This window comes from Coenobita brevimanus, chromosome 72, assembly GCF_032717465.1.
Source record: "Coenobita brevimanus isolate Jiangsu-jjx chromosome 72, ASM3271746v2, whole genome shotgun sequence".
Taxonomy (NCBI): Eukaryota; Metazoa; Arthropoda; class Malacostraca; order Decapoda; family Coenobitidae; genus Coenobita; species Coenobita brevimanus.
Window position 1 is genome coordinate 21,228,279 of NC_137025.1, and position 19,270 is coordinate 21,247,548.

Below are 19,270 nucleotides of genomic sequence, written 5' to 3' on the forward strand. Positions count from 1 at the left end.
TGAAGCTTGGACGTTGTTGGAAGGGCACAAGTGAAGAGTGAGAGCAGTGGAAATGAGTTATTTAAGAGGAGCCTGTGGAGTCACATGGAGAGACAGACTAACAAATGAGGATATAAAGGAGCATTGTGGTGTGGATGTGGATGTGATAGGAAGCGTTAGGAGGAATACACTGAGGTGGTTTGGCCATGTGGAGAGGATGGAGGGTGAAAGACTGACGAAGAGAGTGTATGTGAGTGAGGTGGAGGGGGTGGAGAGGGAGGAGGAGGCTGAGGATGAGATGGGGGGTTGGGATGGAGAGGTATATGAGAGAGGGGGTTGTGAGTTGGGAGCAGTGCAGTGAAATAGCGGGGGACAGGGCGACGTGGAGGCGATATGTTTGTGGCCACCCGAAATGGGATTGAGGCGTCTGGCAATAGATAGATAGATAGATAGATGTATGTATGTATGTACAGTACCCTCGCGTCCAACACGATAATATTGTCATGCACGGGTCCTGTGTTGGACCAAAAACATGTTGGACAAACAACAGTGCTTATGGGGAAAATGAATTATGTCAGCAACCCAAGGAAAAGTCACCCTATATACCTACCATATACCCATACATATATTTTTACTACTGCAATTATAATAAATGGTACTGTATGATGAATGATAACTAACCTTTTAGGATAGTGTTGGTGGGCTTGCTGTGATTGGAGGGTGGTATCCGAGGCTGTAGGTAGTCCTACTTCACTAGCGGGTAATGGCTGATGCTCCTCCTCAACCTCCCTCATAAATCCTTCATAATCACATTCAGAATCACTATCCTCTACCACATCCATGGAAGGTCCTGCTTCTGCCTGTCCTAGCACTCGTCTCTTCTTAGAAGGCTTCCTAGGCATCGTCAGCAGAGTAAAATGCAGTAGCAAGGGCAGAAAATGCAGCGAGAAAAAAGCACTCTCCAATGGGATTTATGCGACTGAGTGACGCTGTGGAGGGAGAAATTTAAACAAAACATCACATGAGAGCAGAAGCGTCTTTAATTGGGCGGCATCACGATCACGTCATGATCGGAAGTTTTGATTAGCTGTCAGCTTCACAGAAACGTCCAGTATGACTGTGTTCGACCGGGGGTGATCATGCTACAGGTGAACTCAGCGGATCACCCACTTCTTGGAGCTCTGTCTGTGTTATGCTAATGCACCCGTGTTACAGTAATTAAATCGTATTAAATCGTACTAATTTCTTGCTCTCCATGCTGGATGCGAATCGTGCTGAACAAACACACATTGGATGCAAGGGTACTGTATATACATATATATATATATATATATATACAGTACTCGTTACAAGTATGAAGCGCCCTGCATCCCTACTACGAAACAAACCTTTTAACATTGGAAGAACATATAAGTGATGCATTTTATTTACCTTTAATGCTTCGTAGGGTATCCTTTACGCTTCTTCTCGGACCTGAGACGTCTTGGAAGTGAAAGGGCGAGGCTCCTGAGGTGCTGGAGGGTATTTTCTCCCAGGAGTCACGAATTGCAGCTTCCAGCTTAGGCAGAGAGCTCACGTCCTTCCCTTGGAGACTCTTCTTTACGAGGTACCAGAGGTTTTCAGTTGGGTTGAGGTCTGGGCTATTTCTGGGCCAGTCTTTCATGAATGAGACCTCGCAGTCATGAAGCCATTTGGTGACCGATTTGGCCTTGTGAGCAGGTGCACCGTCCTGCTGAAACACTTGTGCACCAGGTAGCTCGAAGGAGTCTGGTAAATGATCACACAGAAGCTCCAGGTAAACATCCTGATTCACTCTAATGTTCTTTGGAACCACAAGCTTCCCCAAACCTTGCCCCCAAAATCAAGCTCATACCATGAGTGAATCAGGATGTTTAACTGTGCTTTCTACATACCGTGGGTCAAGTGGGTCACTACCTTTGCGTCGGTACACACGTGCTTCTCTGTTACAGGTTACACTAAACGTTGCCTCATCAGACCACAACACTGACAACCATTGCTCCTCACCCCAGTGGAGATATTTATTAGCAAAGGCAAGCCTACGAAGTCTCTGGTTCTTTGTGAGAAGAGGCTTCTTCACAGGCCTGTGACTTGTGTAACCAAGTTCATGAACCCTACGAGACACAGTTCTCACAGACACCTCACCAAACACTTCCGGGTTGCTTTCCTTTATTTTTCTTGCACTCACACGAGGATTAAACTCCACTGCACGTTTTAAAACATTAACAGACCTTGGGGAAGTTTTCCTAGGCCTACCAGACCGCGGCTTCTTTGTGGGAATTTCACCACTGTTTTCCACTCGAAACCGCGCACACCAATGATGCACTGTCGATCGTGCCACACCAACCAATTCACTAATTTCCTTTGTCTGGTGGCCTGCCTCCTTTAGAGCAATGATCTGGGATATGATTTCACTCAATAGTTCACGGGTACGTGCCATAACAAATTGGCGAAAGCCAAAACACTGCGGGATACTCGGTAAAAAAATGGCTCAATTTCAGAGGGAGACGCGGCGGAGCTCCTCTCTCTCAGGCAGCCCGTGGGTAACTGAGGCGGGAACCAACCAGCGCGTTGGAAGGCCTCAGGCTACCGTGACGTCATGCTCATGGCGCAAACTTGTGGCTTAATTTTTACCCCCCAAAATGGGTGATTCTTTTTTGGCCACAAGTATTGCGTGCCCAGCGGAAGGCGCTTCTTAATTTTGACGAGTACTGTACAGTAAGCTCGCCCCGAACACATTCTCACTGGACACACTCATAATTATATGCGGTAAGTGCTGGGATGTGTATAAGACAACGTATGATTAATGAACCATTATGAAATCTATAAAGTTACGCAAGAGAGGCCTTTGAAAGGCCCAATACTCAAACATCAGCGCAGTGCACACAGTTTGTTTTGATCATGTGATCATGTGATTCACTGTACTGTACTGCTTTTCCACAGTACTGTATATGTAAGTTAAATATTTACATTACTGTTCTGGTACGTTTATGTGCTAGTTAAATTACTGTACTACTAAATAACGTTAAAGCAAGAAACAAAGTCACATAACCAGTTTAAATTTTTTTTTTTTTTTTTTTTTTTTTTTTTTTTTTTTATACTCTGGGCATAGGCTTCACAGCCTGCTTTCAAGGGCCAGTAGTCCTCTTACATACCGCACACTTCTACATGTCACCACTTCGGCGCTAACACCCATCGTCCATATTGAATACATGCTAGGGCTTTCACATACAGGACTGGTGTATTGGTGTTAGCGGGGGTATTTTTACGACATGTCGGCGGGTCTTCTGGTAGATCGGTAAAGTCTGATTTTTATGAAATTCAAATCCTTAAACTGTTCCCTGGCCTAGCGGGATTTAAACCCGGGTCCATTAGGACTACAGGCCACCTCTCTACTGATTGAGCCACCTCCTTCCCCAGAATATTGCCCTTTTTTATATATATATATATATATATATATATATATATATATATATATATATATATATATATATATATATAAAGAATTGCTGTACCGCTTTTCCACAGTACCGGTACTGTATTTGTAAGTTAAATATTTACTGTTCTGGTATGTACGGGAAGCAGTTAAATAAAGTTGAAGCATTAAATTAAGCCTTGTAACCAGTTAACCAGATTTATATGATTACCCATGATTGGCAGGTTCAGAGACAATTCACCATCGTCAATTTGCCGTCAGACTATTCCCTGTCAAAACATGGATGATTCCCCGTCAGGACAATTTGCACCCTGGATGATTCCTTGGAAAAAGTGTGTGGTAATCATACGAGCATTTGTCTTTTCAGTGTAATAGGAAAAGTGTATGGTACGATACTTATTGACAGAGTTAGGGAAAGAACAGAGGAATTAGGTGGAGAAGAACAGGGAGGCTTTAGGAAGGGAAGCGATTTTGTAGATCAGATATTCATTCTTAGATCTTTAGTGGAAAAGTTTCTAGAGAAGGGAAAGAAGTTGTATGCAGCCTTTATGGATTTAGAGAAAGCATATGACGGGGTGGATAGACAAGGATTGTGGAAAGTATTAATAGTATATGGAGTAGATGGGAAGTTGTTGAATGCTGTGAAGAGTATGTATGATGGTGCTAAGGCTGCAGTGCATATGGATGGTGAACTGAGTGAATTTTTCTCATTGAAGGTTGGGTTGAAACAGGGATGTGTCATGTCTCCATGGTTGTTCAATCTGTACATGGATGGGGTAATAGAGATACAAGGTAGGGCAGTGGATGTTGGAGTGGCCCTAGTGAGAGAGGATAGTGTTTGGAAACTCCCTGTACTGTTGTTTGCAGATGATACTGTGTTGTTAAGTGAAGACAAAGGGGAGCTGCAAGCCTTGGTGGATGAGTTTGGGAGAGTGTGTAAGAAACAGAATCTAAAGGTGAATGTAGGGAAGAGTAAAGTGATGATCTTTGAGAGAGGTGAAGTCAGTGAATGTATAGTGAGGTTGGATGGTGAGGAAATGTAAAATGTGAGTACTGTACATTTAAGTACTTGGGTAGTGTGATGAGTAAGGATGGAAGTTTGGAGGGTGAAGTGCTTGATAGGGTACAGCAAGGAAGAAAGGTTGCTGGTTCCTTCAAAGCAATGATAAGAAACAGGGATGTGAGAATGGTAATGAAAAAGTTACTACATGACAGTATTGTGATACCAACTCTAACATATGGAAGTGAAGCTTGGACCTTGTTGGAAGGACACAAGTCAAGAGTGAGAGCAGTGGAAATGAGTTATTGATGAGGAGCCTGTGGAGTCACATGGAGAGACAGGCTGACAAATGAGGATATAAGGGAGTGTTGTGGTGTGGATGTGGATGTGATTGGATGCGTTAGGAGGAACATACTGAGGTGGTTTGGCTATGTGGAGAGGATGGAGGGTGTGAGACTGACGAGGAGAGTGTATGTGAGTGAGGAGGAGGGGGGGAGAGGGAGGAGGAGGCCAAGGATGAGATGGAGGGATGGAGTGGAGAGGTATATGGGAGAGGAGGGTGTGAGTTTGGAGCAGGGCAGTGAAATGGTGGGGGGCAGCGCGACGTGGAAGCGATTTGTGTGTAGCCATCCAGTACGGGACTAAGGTGTCTGGCAATAGATAGATAGATAGATGATTCCCTGTCATTCTATAAATATACTTATTATTAATTAATCAGTACTTTAATAGCTACAGTATATATCAGGGGGATCCATCAAAGTCTATGTTCAATAGCGTAGGCTTTGGATATTATTTATTAGTTGCACCTTTTGTCAATAATTAACTTGTTTCTTCCTTGCTGTAGTCGCCTTTGAATTATATTCTAGCATCACCCATAGCTGTCTTCATTAATGACGTCAAATTGTCTTGTTATTGTTGTGATGGCAAATTGACCACGGCGAATTGTCCTGAAACCAATCGGTGTCGGAACGTTGCCTTGTGTTTACGTATTTCTATGTTGAAGTTTTACTGAGCGGTACTGGAAGTTGTAACATTAAATAAACTATCTAACCACTTAAAGTGCTTCATATTGATTACCAATGGCAGATAACAGGGGGTCTAGGAAGCAAAATAAGGAGTAGTTAAAACTTACATGGTTTTGTGCTGAACGCACCACGGTTGGAACGAAACGCGTTCGGGGTGAGCTTGCTGTAAATATCTATCTATCTATCTGTTTATCTATCTATTGCCAGACGCCTCAATCCCGTTCGGATTGCCACAAACAAATCGCCTCCAACGTGCCCTGTCCCCCGCCATTTCACTGCCCCGCTCCAAACTCGCACCCCCCTCTCTTATATATCTCTCCACCCCATCCCTCCATCTCATCCTCGGCCTCCCCCTCCCTCTCCCCCCCTCCACCTCACTCACATACACTCTCTTCATCAGTCTTTCACCCTCCATCCTCTCCACATGGCCAAACCACCTCAGTGTATTCCTCCTAACGCTTCCTATCACATCCACATCCACACCACAACACTCCTTTATATATATACAGGTAAGCCCTTAATTCACGCGAGGGTTAGGTTCCCAGACCCTTCGCGTATGTGGTAAATTCGCGTATATGTTCTACCCTTGTGTGCACATAATTACGCATGTCTATATGTATATTACGTCTGAATAATACTGTTTATGCACTACATACACCTTATAAACTAGCATAAAGTATTAAAAACAACAAAAATATAAGAAATTTAAAACTGAAACCTGACAAGCACAGGTGTAGGTGGAGACTTCAGCAGTCTGGTGCACTAGCCCTCACTGCCTCCCGTACGCTACATTCTGCCTTCTTTATTGTATGAACAGTTGACTCATTCACCCCAAACATGCGGTTCCAAGACAATTCACAGGTGTAGGTGGAGACACTTTAGCACAGTCTGGTGCACTAGCCCTCACTCTCCCGTATGCTATGTTCTCCTTCTTTATTGTATGAACAGTTGACTCACCCCAAACATACGGTTCTGAGACATTTCACCATCAAGTTAATTCACTGTCAAAACATGGACAATTCCCTGTCATTCTATTAATATACTTATTATTGATTAATTAATACTTTAACCCGCGGCGTCCCGTCGACGTACTTCCACGTCCTCACGTTTTGTCACTGCCAATCCCGTTGACATACTTCAACGTCCTGCAATTGCAAGGTTCATAATTTCCACAATTTTCAAAATTCGCGCGAGATTTTCGATTCGCCCACGTACCCAAGCCTCCCCTACCTGCCGCCAGGCGGGCAGCGTCCCAGACCCTGTGTGACCCGCGCTCGCCCTTGTCTCGGTCACTTACCTTTTAGCAGTGACCCAGGTCAGACATGGCGCGGAAAGGTCTCTGAGACGACGAAATAGCATCCGCCCTGGAGGCCTTCACTGGAGATAGTGATTCTCCACTTGATGATGATGTGGTGGATCGAGATTACGTCCAGCCAGAGGAAGAAATAACAAGCAGTGATGGAGAGGTCCCTTCGCCCCGGAAAAAGCGGTATGTGACATATCGTAAGGCAAGGGAAGGCCAGCCTGCACCCCAACCACGTGCACGGACCTCTCTCCATCCCGATTCTGATTAGGACGATGACGATGACGGCGGCTTAGGACGTGATATCGCCTCGTGGTTGGGTAAGGAGAAAATCTCACCCCGAGGATCAGAAGGTGGGGCGAGAAGACAAATAAGGTATGGTCCAAGTCTTTTGTCTGGGGAAGTGGAGAGTGGTGTGGTGGGAGTGCGGGGTGAAAGGGAAAGTGGTGTGGTGGGAGCGCGGGGTGAAAGGGAAAGTGATGTGGCGGGAGTGCGGGGTGAAATGGAAAGTGGTGTGAGGGAGGCAGCACAAGCACGTGGTGCACGTAGGCCTAGGGGAGAGGAGGTGGAGCCACTCCCCAGCATGTCTTTCGCCCCACAATATTCCCAAACTTCCTCCCCACAGCCCCAGGATGTGGGGGAAGGAAGGAAAGGGAAGGGAAAGGGTAAAGGAAAAGGGAGAGGGAAGAGAAGTGCAAGTGATGAAAGGTGCTGCTCTCCACCTCCCCAACCTCCCCCACCACCCTCACCTCCCAACCCTGACGATGGCGACGATGGGGACGTGGCTGGAGATGGTGGTGTATCGTGGAACTGGGAAGATGGGAGTAATTTTACTCCCATCATTCACCCTTTCACTGAGGAGTGGCGGTCTGGTTGCACGGCTCCAGGTGTGCATGCGGGTTCCTCTAGGGTGGATTTTTTCCACTTGTTCTTTGGGGAGGCGTTTGTGGGGCGCATAGTGGAACAGACAAACATATTTTCACGAACGCAGCGCCGTGAAAGTGAACGTTTGGGAACAACGAGCAGGCATTCCCAGCAATATGACTATCCTGTGACAATTTCAGAGATGTTCTTATTTTTTGCCCTGGTTCTCTTGATGGGTGTGGTGAGAAAAAAACAAATTCCTGCATATTGGACAACTGACCCAATGATCCTCACACCTTTCTTTGAAAAGGTGATGAGTCGTAATAGATTTCAGCAGATTCTCGGCCGCCTCCACTTTTTTGATGCAGAAGATCCAGCTAATGCAAATAACTCTGATAGAATGAGGAGAATTAGGCTGTTATTTGATCATTTATGGGAAATGTTCCGCTCCTCATTTTATCCTTACAGAGACCTCGTCATAGACGAGAGTCTTGTGTCGTGGAGAGGCAATATTTCCTTTCGCCAGTACATACCCAGCAAGAGACACTGTTTTGGGTTCAAGATCTTTGTTATGTGTGACTGTAAGACTGGTTATGTGCAAGACATAGTCTTGTACACGGGCGCACAGACAGATATAACAGAAAATCGTAGTATAGGACTCTCAGGGGCCGTGGTGAAGACAATGATAGAGGAGTACCTTCATCGTGGTCATGTGTTGTACCTGGACAACTGGTACACTAGCCCTCTTCTCGCTAGGTTCCTCCACCAACACGACACCGGCATCTGTGGTACAGTCAAGAGAAACCGTCGCCATATGGTCAAGATAGGGAGGAAACTTGACAAGAACGAGGTGGTTTTCTTCCAGGCAAATAACATCCTTGCCACCCTGTGGAACCACAACAGGGAAGTTTGCCTCCTATCAACTGTACACAGACTCCGTTGATCACCGTAGCGAGAGGAGGCGCAACGTCTGGAAACCCCGAGTCTGTACTGGACTATAATCTGAACATGAGGCAAGTGGATCAGTCAGACTCAATGATTTCCAGTGTTGACTGTGCCAGGACCACGATGAAGTGGTACAAAAAGCTCTTTTTCCACTTGCTCGACATCACGGTCCTGAACGCACACTACCTGCATGCCATGACAACAGGAGTATCAGAGACCTTTGAGGGGTTTGTGAGGGAGCTGGCATGTGAAATAATCGCCAGGCATGCCCAGGACAGACCCACACACCGCACCCGCACCCCCATGGCTGCCCAGACTCCCCTACGCCTCGCAGGACGCCACTATCCTAGCACAATCCCTTCCGACCCAAACCGTCGTAAACCCCAGTGCCGCTGCCATGTATGCAAGCACTCGACAGTCAGACCAGCCACTCAGAGAAAAGACACAAGGTACGAGTGTGTAGAGTGCAATGTTGCGTTGTGCCTTCAGCCATGTTTCAGAGAGTACCATAACTTCCTACACTACTGAAACTGTGTGGGATGGCGATATGACGCTCAGTATAATGGTAAGGCCAGTCAGTATGTGCTAAGTCTTATATAAAGTTGAAACGGGTGTAATGTTTTCAGGAAAGTAATGTATAAGTTGAGAAATAGTGTAAGTTGAAAGAAGTGATATCAGAACTACACCCACTGTGTAAATTTGCGAAAATATGACGCTCAGTATAACACTCTGGTTAGTAAATATGTGATAGCAAGAATGGTCTGGTTAGTACTTGGATGGGTGACCGCCTGGGAACACCAGATGCTGTTGGCATCCCTACGTGTCAAGTGGGGTTGGTGGAGGATTAGTGCCCCTCCCTGTAAAACAATTAACTCTAAGCCCTTGGCCACCCCGTCTGGGATACATGGCGTCTGGCAATGAATGAATGATGAAGAATATAAAGTGGAAACGGGTGTAATGTTAGCAGGAAAGTAACGTATAAGTTGAAAAATAGTGTAAGTTGTAACAATTGATGTCACGAGTACACACACTGTGTAAATCTGCGAAAATATTACACTCAGTAGAACATTCTGGTCAGTAAGTATGTGATAGGAATGATATAAAGTGGAAAAGGGTGTAATGTTAGTAGGAAAGTAATTTATAAGTTGAATACTAGTGTCAGATGAAACAAATGATATCGCGATAACACTCACTGTAAATATGCGATAATATGACGCTCAGTAGAATAGTAAGGTCTCAAATTATGTGATATCAATTATATCAAGTGGAAACATGTGCAGTGTTAGTGGAGAATTATTATATAAGTACAAAAATAGGTTGTAAGTTGAAATAGTAGTCATAGCGACTTCACCGTCTGTGTTATTATGCGCTATTATTACGCTAAATATTTACGTAAGGCCTGAAACTATCTCAAAACAGTTCTCAAAAGTGGAAAAGTGTATAATGTTATTAGGAAAGTATTATGTAAGTTGAAAAAACACAATACGAGTTGAAACAACAGTCACAGCGAGTTCACTCACTATGTAAATAAGCGCTAACATTACGCTAAATGTTATCGAAAGGCCTGTGAATACGTAAAAACAGTTCAGTAAAATGTAAAATGGTATAATGTTATTGGAGATGTATTATGTAAGTAGAAAAAATGATATGTATCATGATTCAGGAATGTTAGCGATTCATCGTGACCAGTCTGCCCGATTTTGCTCGGTTCGCACGATGGTACAATGCTTATTTCAGCTCTATTTTTGTATAAAATCCAATTTACTCTTGTATCACATGTTTTTATGTTTGTAATAAATTCATATCTACTTACTTTCATTGGTTTCCCAGACTTATAGTACCATAGAAAACGTGAGAGCCTCAGACCACCTACAGAGAACACGGTACCAGGTGTGACGAAGGTATACCTGTTTAGGCAACTTATGGACCCCGGTGAACACTTTCTTCGTGATTGTTTCTGACCAAAAGCGAAAGTTTTAGCAAAAAAAAATTGGGTCCAAAAATGGTCGGGATTGGGGGGTATCAGTGGTGAAAAAGTGGTCGGGACGGGGCGGGTTAATAACTAATTTTGAGGGGGATTTCATAACTCATATAAGTAAAAAACTAGTGTACTGTACTTGCTAAATAAACTGGTATGTAAATAAATGACGGGGAATCGTCCTGACGGAGAATTGTCGCCGACATTCCACCCTGATTGTCCAACACTTTAACTTTGTCAGTGACACCACTTTACCAGCCCGCTTTGGTGTGTTACCACATGCATCACTAGCACTACGCTTAGGCCCCATGTTGGCAGACAAGGCAAGCAATCACTGGAAGGCAGAAAAATAAGCCACAAATAACGATTCTCGATCTCGAGTCACGCATGATTCGATTGTCGGATTCAGACTGACTGTGTGGTGCGTGGTAGACCGACCTCCCAGGCTCCCACACACACATACATATATGTGTGCACACAGGCAGCAGGTAGGCATTTTTTATATTTTATTTATTTTTCTTGTGTATTGAAATTACTTATTTGAATACTATAATTTTGTTTTAATTATTGTACGAAAAATTCGTGGATAACCAAAATCGCGTGAAAAAAGTTCGTGTGAATTAATTCCTTGGCAAATCTGACATTTTGGCAGTTTTGAGAAATAGTCCCATTTACGAAAATCTCTGATCGTTCGGCAGATTTTCCGATTTTTTTTGTCAGTCTTGAAATTCTCCATGAGGCTCACCAGCTAGCTACCCACCTTTACCCGCCTTAGTGAGTGAGATAGTGGAAGTGATGGAACGAGTCTACCACTGCCATAAAGCTCAGAGGCTAGCTCTTTCTTCCATAGCATAAAGAGAGGACAATCATGTAGCGAGTCTAGCATGGGAAAGAGAATCTGTTTCGCTATTCTTCCGCCATTCTTCCGAGTTGTTGCCATGCTGCTGTCGACTTCTCTCGATTCTTTTGTGTGCTTTGTGAACTTCGTACCGAAATATATCTGAGATTACTATCCGAGTGTGCTGTAAGCACCGTAACATCAGACAGGAGCTTTGTAACACCTGAGTGGACCAGCCGTGTGTTATGAACAGTATAAACATCTGCGTGCCTTGGAAATGGCCTCCACGAGTGGAAAGTTAACTGGTGTTAGCAAGAAGGGAACACATAAGATGTTGACTATTGCTCAGAAAATTGAGCTGTTGAAAAAATTAGAGGCTGGCATGAGTAGGAAGCAGATAATGGATGAGTTTAACGTAAGCTCCTCTATCATCTACGATATTAAGAAGACTCCTTAGAGCCTGTTGCAGGACCCTCTACTGCTGGGGACTTTTTCCAGCAGTAGCAGACTCCAATCAAACCCTTCTATTGTACATATGTAAATAAGGAACCTACTGTAGCAGCCGTGGCTCAGTGGGTTAGAGCGCTCCGCTCTGACCGAAGGGTCAGAGGATCGAATCCACCCAAGGGTCATTGGTAGACATCAGGAAGGGCATCCGGTCATAAAATGCTACACGCTCCAATCCAAAAGTCCTCTACCTAGAGGCAACGCCTTAGCCCTTCGGGGATACCTGGTGTAAAACCAAATTATTTTATTTATTTCTTACTGTAAGTTTAGGTAAGTGCATGTGAACTTGTAGGCCTACTGTACCATTACATTTATATACAGTATGTTCACTAATTTCTTTATTTTTCATATTCATGTATAGTACTGTATTCATTACAGTATTGTACAGTATCAAACAGTATACAGTACTTCCAAACACATTTGTAATGATATGAGTAGTGATGATAGTGTTCACTGAAACATAGAAGGTACTGAGTGGGTAGGGTTTTTGATAATTCGTCAATTTTGATTTTTCGGCACTTGCCTGGTCCCATAGATGCTGAAAAATCGGACTTCTACTGTATATATATATATATATATATATATATAAGAGAGAGGCTTAGAATCATAATGTCCCAAGTGCTGATATATAAAAAAAACAAGAAAAATGCCTCGCCTCCAAGGTCGGCGACTGTTTAACACATCTCAGTTCCCAGAAACCTAACTTAACCTAAGCTGTCCTATGCTGTCCAATCTTAGATGCCAACTTATCCTGTCATTCCCTATCCTAAGCTAACCTAAGCCTAACCTAGCCCAATATAACCTGACTCATCCTTCCTCAACCCAAGCAAATGCTGTCTAAACCTTTTTTTCAGGATTTTTTTTTTTTTTTTGGTGGATGGGGTTATAATAGAGATACAAAGTAGGACAGTGGATGTTGGAGTGGCCCTAATGAGAGAGGGCAGAGTTTGGAAACTCTCTGTACTGTTGTTTGCAGATGATACTGTGTTGTTAAATGAAGAGAAAAGGGAGCTGCAGGGCCTGGTGGATGAGTTTGGGAGAGCATATCCAGGGCTCTTGTTTGGCGAGCCACAGCTCGCAAATGCGAGTAATTTTTCCCTTCTGCAAACAAATTTTACATGCAAGTCGCCTTTTGGCTAGCAGAAAATACATCCACTTCAAAACCCAGTGAACTACAAAAATAAGTAAATCTCACTTAAATGAACAAAAAGTCAGTTGTGATCGATTATTAAGTCTTTCCTTGTTGCCATTGTGAGTGTTTAAAACCTCAATATATGATTCTAATCATCACAGTGTGTAAATAAATATATTTATTGCTCGTAAAATATTTCTGCTTATAGTCAGTTTGACTACTAAAAATTTATTTGGCTCCTAAATATATTTAGGGAGGCAGGTCAGGTGAAGAGGGATAATCGGGATATCATAGGTGAGCAGTGTGTGAAGAATGATGAAGGAAGGGTAGTGGTGAACAGTGAGGATATTAAAGATGCATGGAGAGAGCATTATAACCTGTTGTTCAATGAGGAGTTTGACTGGGACAGGGAAGGTTTGGAGCCAGCAGATCCAATGTCTGGCCCTTGGCCTTTGATTGATACTGCTACTGTGAGTGAGGCAATAGGCAGGATGAGGGTGGGGAAGGCAGCAGGTGTGTCTGGGTTGACTGCCGAAATTTTGTAGGCCTCAGGCGATATAGGGGTGAGTTTAGTCACTGACCTGATAAATAGGATTATTTATGAGTGTGTTGTCCCAGATGATTGGCTGAAGAGTGTAATTGTAAATGTGTATAAAGGGAAGGGTGATGCCCTGGAAAGAGGAAATTATAGAGGTATAAAGCTTTTAGATCAGATAATGAAGGTAATGGAGAGAGTTTTAGAAGGTATGATCAGAGAAAGATGCAGTTTGGGTTTATGCCAGGTAGGGGGACCATTGATGCCATATTCATTGTTCGACAGCTTCAGGAAAAATATATTGGTAGGAGAAGGGATCTTTATTTTGTTTTGTTGATTTGGAAAAGTCCTTTGACAGAGTCCCTAGAGAGGTGGTGAAGTGGACAATGAGAAAGCTTGGCTTGGAGGAGTGGCTGGTTAGGGTGGTTATGGCCATGTATGTGGGTGCTCACACCCAGGTGAGAGTGAATGGAGATTTGAGTGATGAGTTTTCCGTGAATGTTGGTGTGCATCAGGGGTCAGTCTTGAGTCCCATGTTGTTTATCATGGTACTTGAAGCCCTTTCACGTGACTTTAGAAACGGACTCCCATGGGAGTTGTTGTATGCTGATGGTTTGGTGTTGATTGCAGAGAATGAAAGGGAGGCAGAGGAAAGGTTTAGGAAGTGGAGAGATGGTATGGGGCACAAGGGTTTAAGGGTAAATGCAGATAAAACAAAAGTGATGATATCTAGGGTTGGTTGCGGTACTGTCAAAGACGAGGGAGAGTGGCCATGTGCAGTTTGCCACAAGGGCGTGGGAAGTAATTCCATCTTGTGCGGTGTGTGTGATAAATGAGTGCATAAGAGATGTAGTGGTATCAGAGGTAGACTGTGAGATAATGCTGATTTTATGTGTACGTCGTGCCGGGGTGAGCAGGTGGAGATTGTCAGACGTGAAAGGATTGAACTTGCTGGTGAATCTCTTTAGTGTGTAGAAGAGTTTTGTTATTTGGGAGACATGTTGTGTGCTGGAGGTGGGGCTGGAGCTAGCTCTGTGGCTAGGGTGAGAAGTTGTTAGAAGAAGTTCAGGGAGCTCTTGCCTCCCCTGACATTGAGAGGGCTCTCCCTATGTGCTAAGGGGTCTTTGTATGCAGCATGTGTTAGGAGTTTAATGCTGTATGGCAGTGAGACCTGGGCAGTGAAGGAGGAAGATATTCGCCGGCTCAGACGTGCAGAGGTGACAATGATTAGGTGGATGTGCAGTGCGTCCCTGCGTCCAAGGCCTGGAGGGGCTGGGTTTACAATGGAAGAGTTGAGAGGTAGGATGGGACTGGAGTGTATTGGTGTTGTGATGAGGAGAGGTAGATTGAGGTGGTTTGGACATGTGGAGAGGATGGGGGATGATAATTGGGTGAGGAAGGTGAGAAGTGTTAATATTGGGGGTGGGGTTATGAGGGGTAGACCGAGAAAGACATGGGACGAGGTCATTAAGTGTGACCTTAGGGTTAAGGGACTGAACACGGAGGCTGCAATGGATCGTGCAGCGTGGAAAGCCGCCATTAGGTGACCAAGGCCGACCCATGCAAGCATGTTGGAGCCTTTAAAAATGAACGAAGAAGAAATCTGAAACCTTAGGAGCCAAATGGCTCGCAACCTTCTGCAGTTAGCAAGAGCCCTGGTATATGAAACGGATTCCAAAGGAGAATGGAGGGAAGAGTAAAGTTGTGGTCGTCGAGATGAACGAAGCCACTGAATGTATGGTGAAGTTGGATGAGGAGGAAATGGAAAAATGTGAGTGCTTTTAAATAGCACCGACAGGGGTGATTCGGACCATAAAGTGGTCCAGGTTGATTTGGTCCACCTTTCTTTTTTGGTCACTGGTATCTAGATATGTAACATATATGCAGTTTTGAACACCCAGTGTAGTAAAGAAACTATTTTCACATTTACAGGGTGATTCAATGTGTTTCAGAGCAAAGGAACCAGAAAGGAAATATGACGAAAATGGCACAAAACAAACTTGGCAAACTTTTGTTTACAAAATCAGCACTTTTGACTAACTTTGTTCCAACGCAGAATTGAATGGGTCAGTCTCTATGAAAATTATGTCATAACATAGCTGTTTCTGCTTTCACTGAAAACAATAAAAAAAAACTCTACTCTTCCTCTGTGTGTGTGTTTTTTTAAATGAATTTTTAAGTTTTGGACCATAATCACCCCAGTGAAAATTCATCGCTGTGATGATTGTGGTCCAGCTTTACTATCAAACTAATGAGTCAGATTTTGAAGACATCCTTGCTGCTGCAATTAGGAGGCATCCAGTATGATCCACTGTGGCTGCTTCTGGAAAGAAGGTTCGAAGGAGAATAATTCCAGTAGCAAGGTTTATAATAAGTGATGAATTTATAGAGGAAATGAAAATGAGAGAAAAAGAAATGCTGAAAAAAAATCAGAAGAAAGATCAGGGAAAGAAAAGGATGATCGAAGAAATTGAGAACGAAGATGTAGAGGAAGAAGGACTAAGACCCATAGTGTCCTACAATGAGAGTGAAGGGGAGCCAGGCAGAGAGAGATCAGAGGTGGAAGAGGAGAAACATGAAACGGAAGAGCAAATAGGAAAATACTATTCAGATATACAGAGAAACATTACTATGAATAAATACTATGCAGTGTACTTTGACAAAAAGTGTTATGTTGGAAGGGTGACTGATATAAACAGTGATGATGTAACCCAGAAGTTATTGTATAATAAACCAAATACCAGTCATTTTGATTGGCCTCTAAGGGATGAAATCTTCTCTGTCCCCCGAAAATTTATTTTTCATGGTCCTTTGGATGTAAGGGGCCGTTCCTTTCACTTTTTCAGTTACAGAGCTTAAAAATGCATAGCCTACACGAGTTTCAAGTGCTGTGTAGCTAAATCAGCAAAGGTATGTTTTCCTAGGTAAATGAACCAATTGGCTTTTTTTTTTTTTTTTTTTTTTTTTTTTTCCCCAATGGACAGTGGAATTTTACCTTTTTGCTTGTTGGAAAAGCTTAGCTATTTTTTAAAAGGAATTAGCTTGATTTTCAGCATGTGAACAAAAACCCATTCCGTAATGAATTTAACCCGCCCCATCCTGACGTTTTCTGGGCAGTGGTATGCCCCAGTCCCGACATTTTTGGACCTTTTCTTTATTTGGCTCAAACATCCGCTTTTGGTGAGAAACATCGAAAATTCATAGAGAAATCGCTCACCTGAGGTTTAAAATACTCGATCTAGGTACGAGTACCTCCTTACCTGACTGGGTTTTCTAACAAGCTGGCACCAAAGAAAACGAGTTGTATGGGAGGGGAACTATTTTATCCACTCATAAACAGTATTTATTTATTTACTTGGTATGAATTTATATGTAGTACAAGAGTATATTGGTTTTCAAACAGTAATATAGGCATTATAAGCATTGTTTCACTCACTAACTCATCACCATACATGACCTTTTTTTCCCACATTACCTGATCATCATTTCTGACTGTTTCTTCCTCTAATGCTATGTAAACTTTGTCCTCCACATTGTCATCGATTGGGGAATCACTCTGGCCCTGAATGTCTTTATTGGCCAGGTCACTGGTAACAGGTGAATTGCCGAGACAGTGGCGTGCAGGGGGGGGGGGGAGAGGTTATGCGGTGTAAGGCATTGTCCCTGCTTGGCATCTTGTAGAGGAATAGAGGAAGGTGCCCGTGTATACGTGCCAAAAATCACTCGCGAAAATTGAAAATTGTGCAAATTAGGGACCTTGCAATGTTGCCGCGTTAATTTACGTCTCCGGGATATGAGTGCACATCATGTGAGGACGTGAATTCACGTCTCCGGGACGCGGCTGGTTAAACTTTATTTTATTCAGGCTAACAAGAGATTTTATTTTGGCTAATGCCAGATTTTTTTTTTTTTTTGTCTTTCTTTTTTTTCTGGTTAAGGGAGCACCCTAGGGCTCAGTAGGTTGACTGAGCTAAGAAATATAACTAAGGAAACTAATTAGCTAGCTAATAAAATTAAAAATATGATTTTTTTCTTGTGGTCCATAATCACCCCTTAGTGTCAGACCATATCACCCCATTTTGTTGCACAATGTGGTCCACATTTCTGGGTATATAACTATATAAATTGCTTAGGAAAATAACTGAAATTATATTGTCCATGCCACGTTGAGTACACCGCTTCCCGTCCGATAAGCGAAGTTAAGCAACGTTGGGTGTGGTTAGTACTTGGATGGGTGACCGCCTGGGAACACCAGATGCTGTTGGCATAACTCCCTACGTGTCAAGTGGGGTTGGTGGAGGATTAGTGCCCCTCTCTGTAAAACAATTAACTCTAAGCCCTTGACCACCCCGTTTGGGATACATGGCGTCTGGCAATGGATGGATGGATGGATATTGTCATACAGGTATTCATCCACTTATGTTTGTATTAAATTTTGAGCCTTATAGTTCAATATACATGGAAACTATAAAAGTTTGTCAAAACCCGGTCTGAATCACCCATCAACTCTGCTTCAGTAGTGTGATGAGTAAGGATGGAAGGTTAGAGGGTGAAGTGCTTGAAAGGGTACAACAAGGAAGAAAGGTTGCTGGTTCCTTGAAAGCAGTGATAAGAAACTGGGAGGTGAGCATGGAGGTGAAAAATTTGCTGGTTGACAGCATTGTGATACCAACTCTAACGTTTGGAAGTGAAGCTAGGACCTTGTTGGAGGGACACGAGTCAAGAGTGAGGGCAGTAGAAATGAGTTATTTGAGAGGAGCATGTGGAGTCACATGGAGAGACAGACTGACAAATGAGAAAGTGAAGGAGCATTGTGGTGTGAATGTGGATGTGATAGGAAGCTTTAACACTTTGATGTGGTTTGGGTATGTGGAGAGAATGGAGAGTGAGAGACTGATGAGGAGAGTGTATGTGGGTGAGATGGAGGGAGGGAGAGGGAGGGGGAGGCCAAGGATGAGATAGAGGGATGGAGTGGAGAGGTATATGAGAGGGAGATGTGAGCTGGGAGCAGGGCAGTGAAAGGGCAGGGGATAGGGCGACATGGAGGTGATTTGTTTGTGGCCACCCTTTACGGGATTAAGGTGTCTGGCAGTAGATAGATAGATATGGTAGATAGTTTTTGTTTTATTGTGATGGAGTTCACTACTGCAGCAGAATTGTTCCCCCCTTCTCCATTAACCCGTGGATTGCGCAATTATCTTTTTTTTATCCCACCGTGTGATGCGCAATTTTTTTTTTTTTTTTTTTTTTTTTTTTTTTTTTTTTTTTTTTTAAGGTTCTGTTGTTATGAACTTGAAGATAAACATCCAGAGGATCATTTGGTGAAAAAAAAACTCTCTCCGTCTTTGTGTAGGGCCATGCGTAAGTTTACGTAGGGGAGTAGTGAAAAATGGGAAAAAAAGATTTTGTTTTTGTTTATTATGAACCCGAAGATAAACATCCAGGGCATCACCTGGTGAAAAGAAAGAAAACTCTCTCTCCGTCTTGAGGTAGCGCCACGCGTAAGTTTGCATAGGGGTGGAGTAGTTAGCAGTGATGCACGACTAGCACAGCCTGAGCTGTGGCTGGCAATCCATGAGTTAATCTTAGTTCCTGACCAAGAGGGCAGATCTTGAATTTACAGCAACAATGAAGCACAGTACAAGAAAGTTAGGAAGACATGAAACCCAAGTCAGCTTTGAGTTTATAATTAAAAAATACAAAACCCAGT

At 43.4% G+C, this 19,270-nt stretch overlaps 1 protein-coding gene and 1 pseudogene across 1 annotated transcript in view; both read left to right on the forward strand.

Moving 5' to 3' along the window:
* Tnpo-SR (transportin 3) overlaps positions 1–19,270 on the forward strand; it is a 453,809-nt gene that overhangs the window by 45,721 nt on the left and 388,818 nt on the right. The window lies entirely within an intron of this gene.
* On the forward strand, positions 17,709–17,827 carry LOC145407295 (5S ribosomal RNA; annotated as a pseudogene).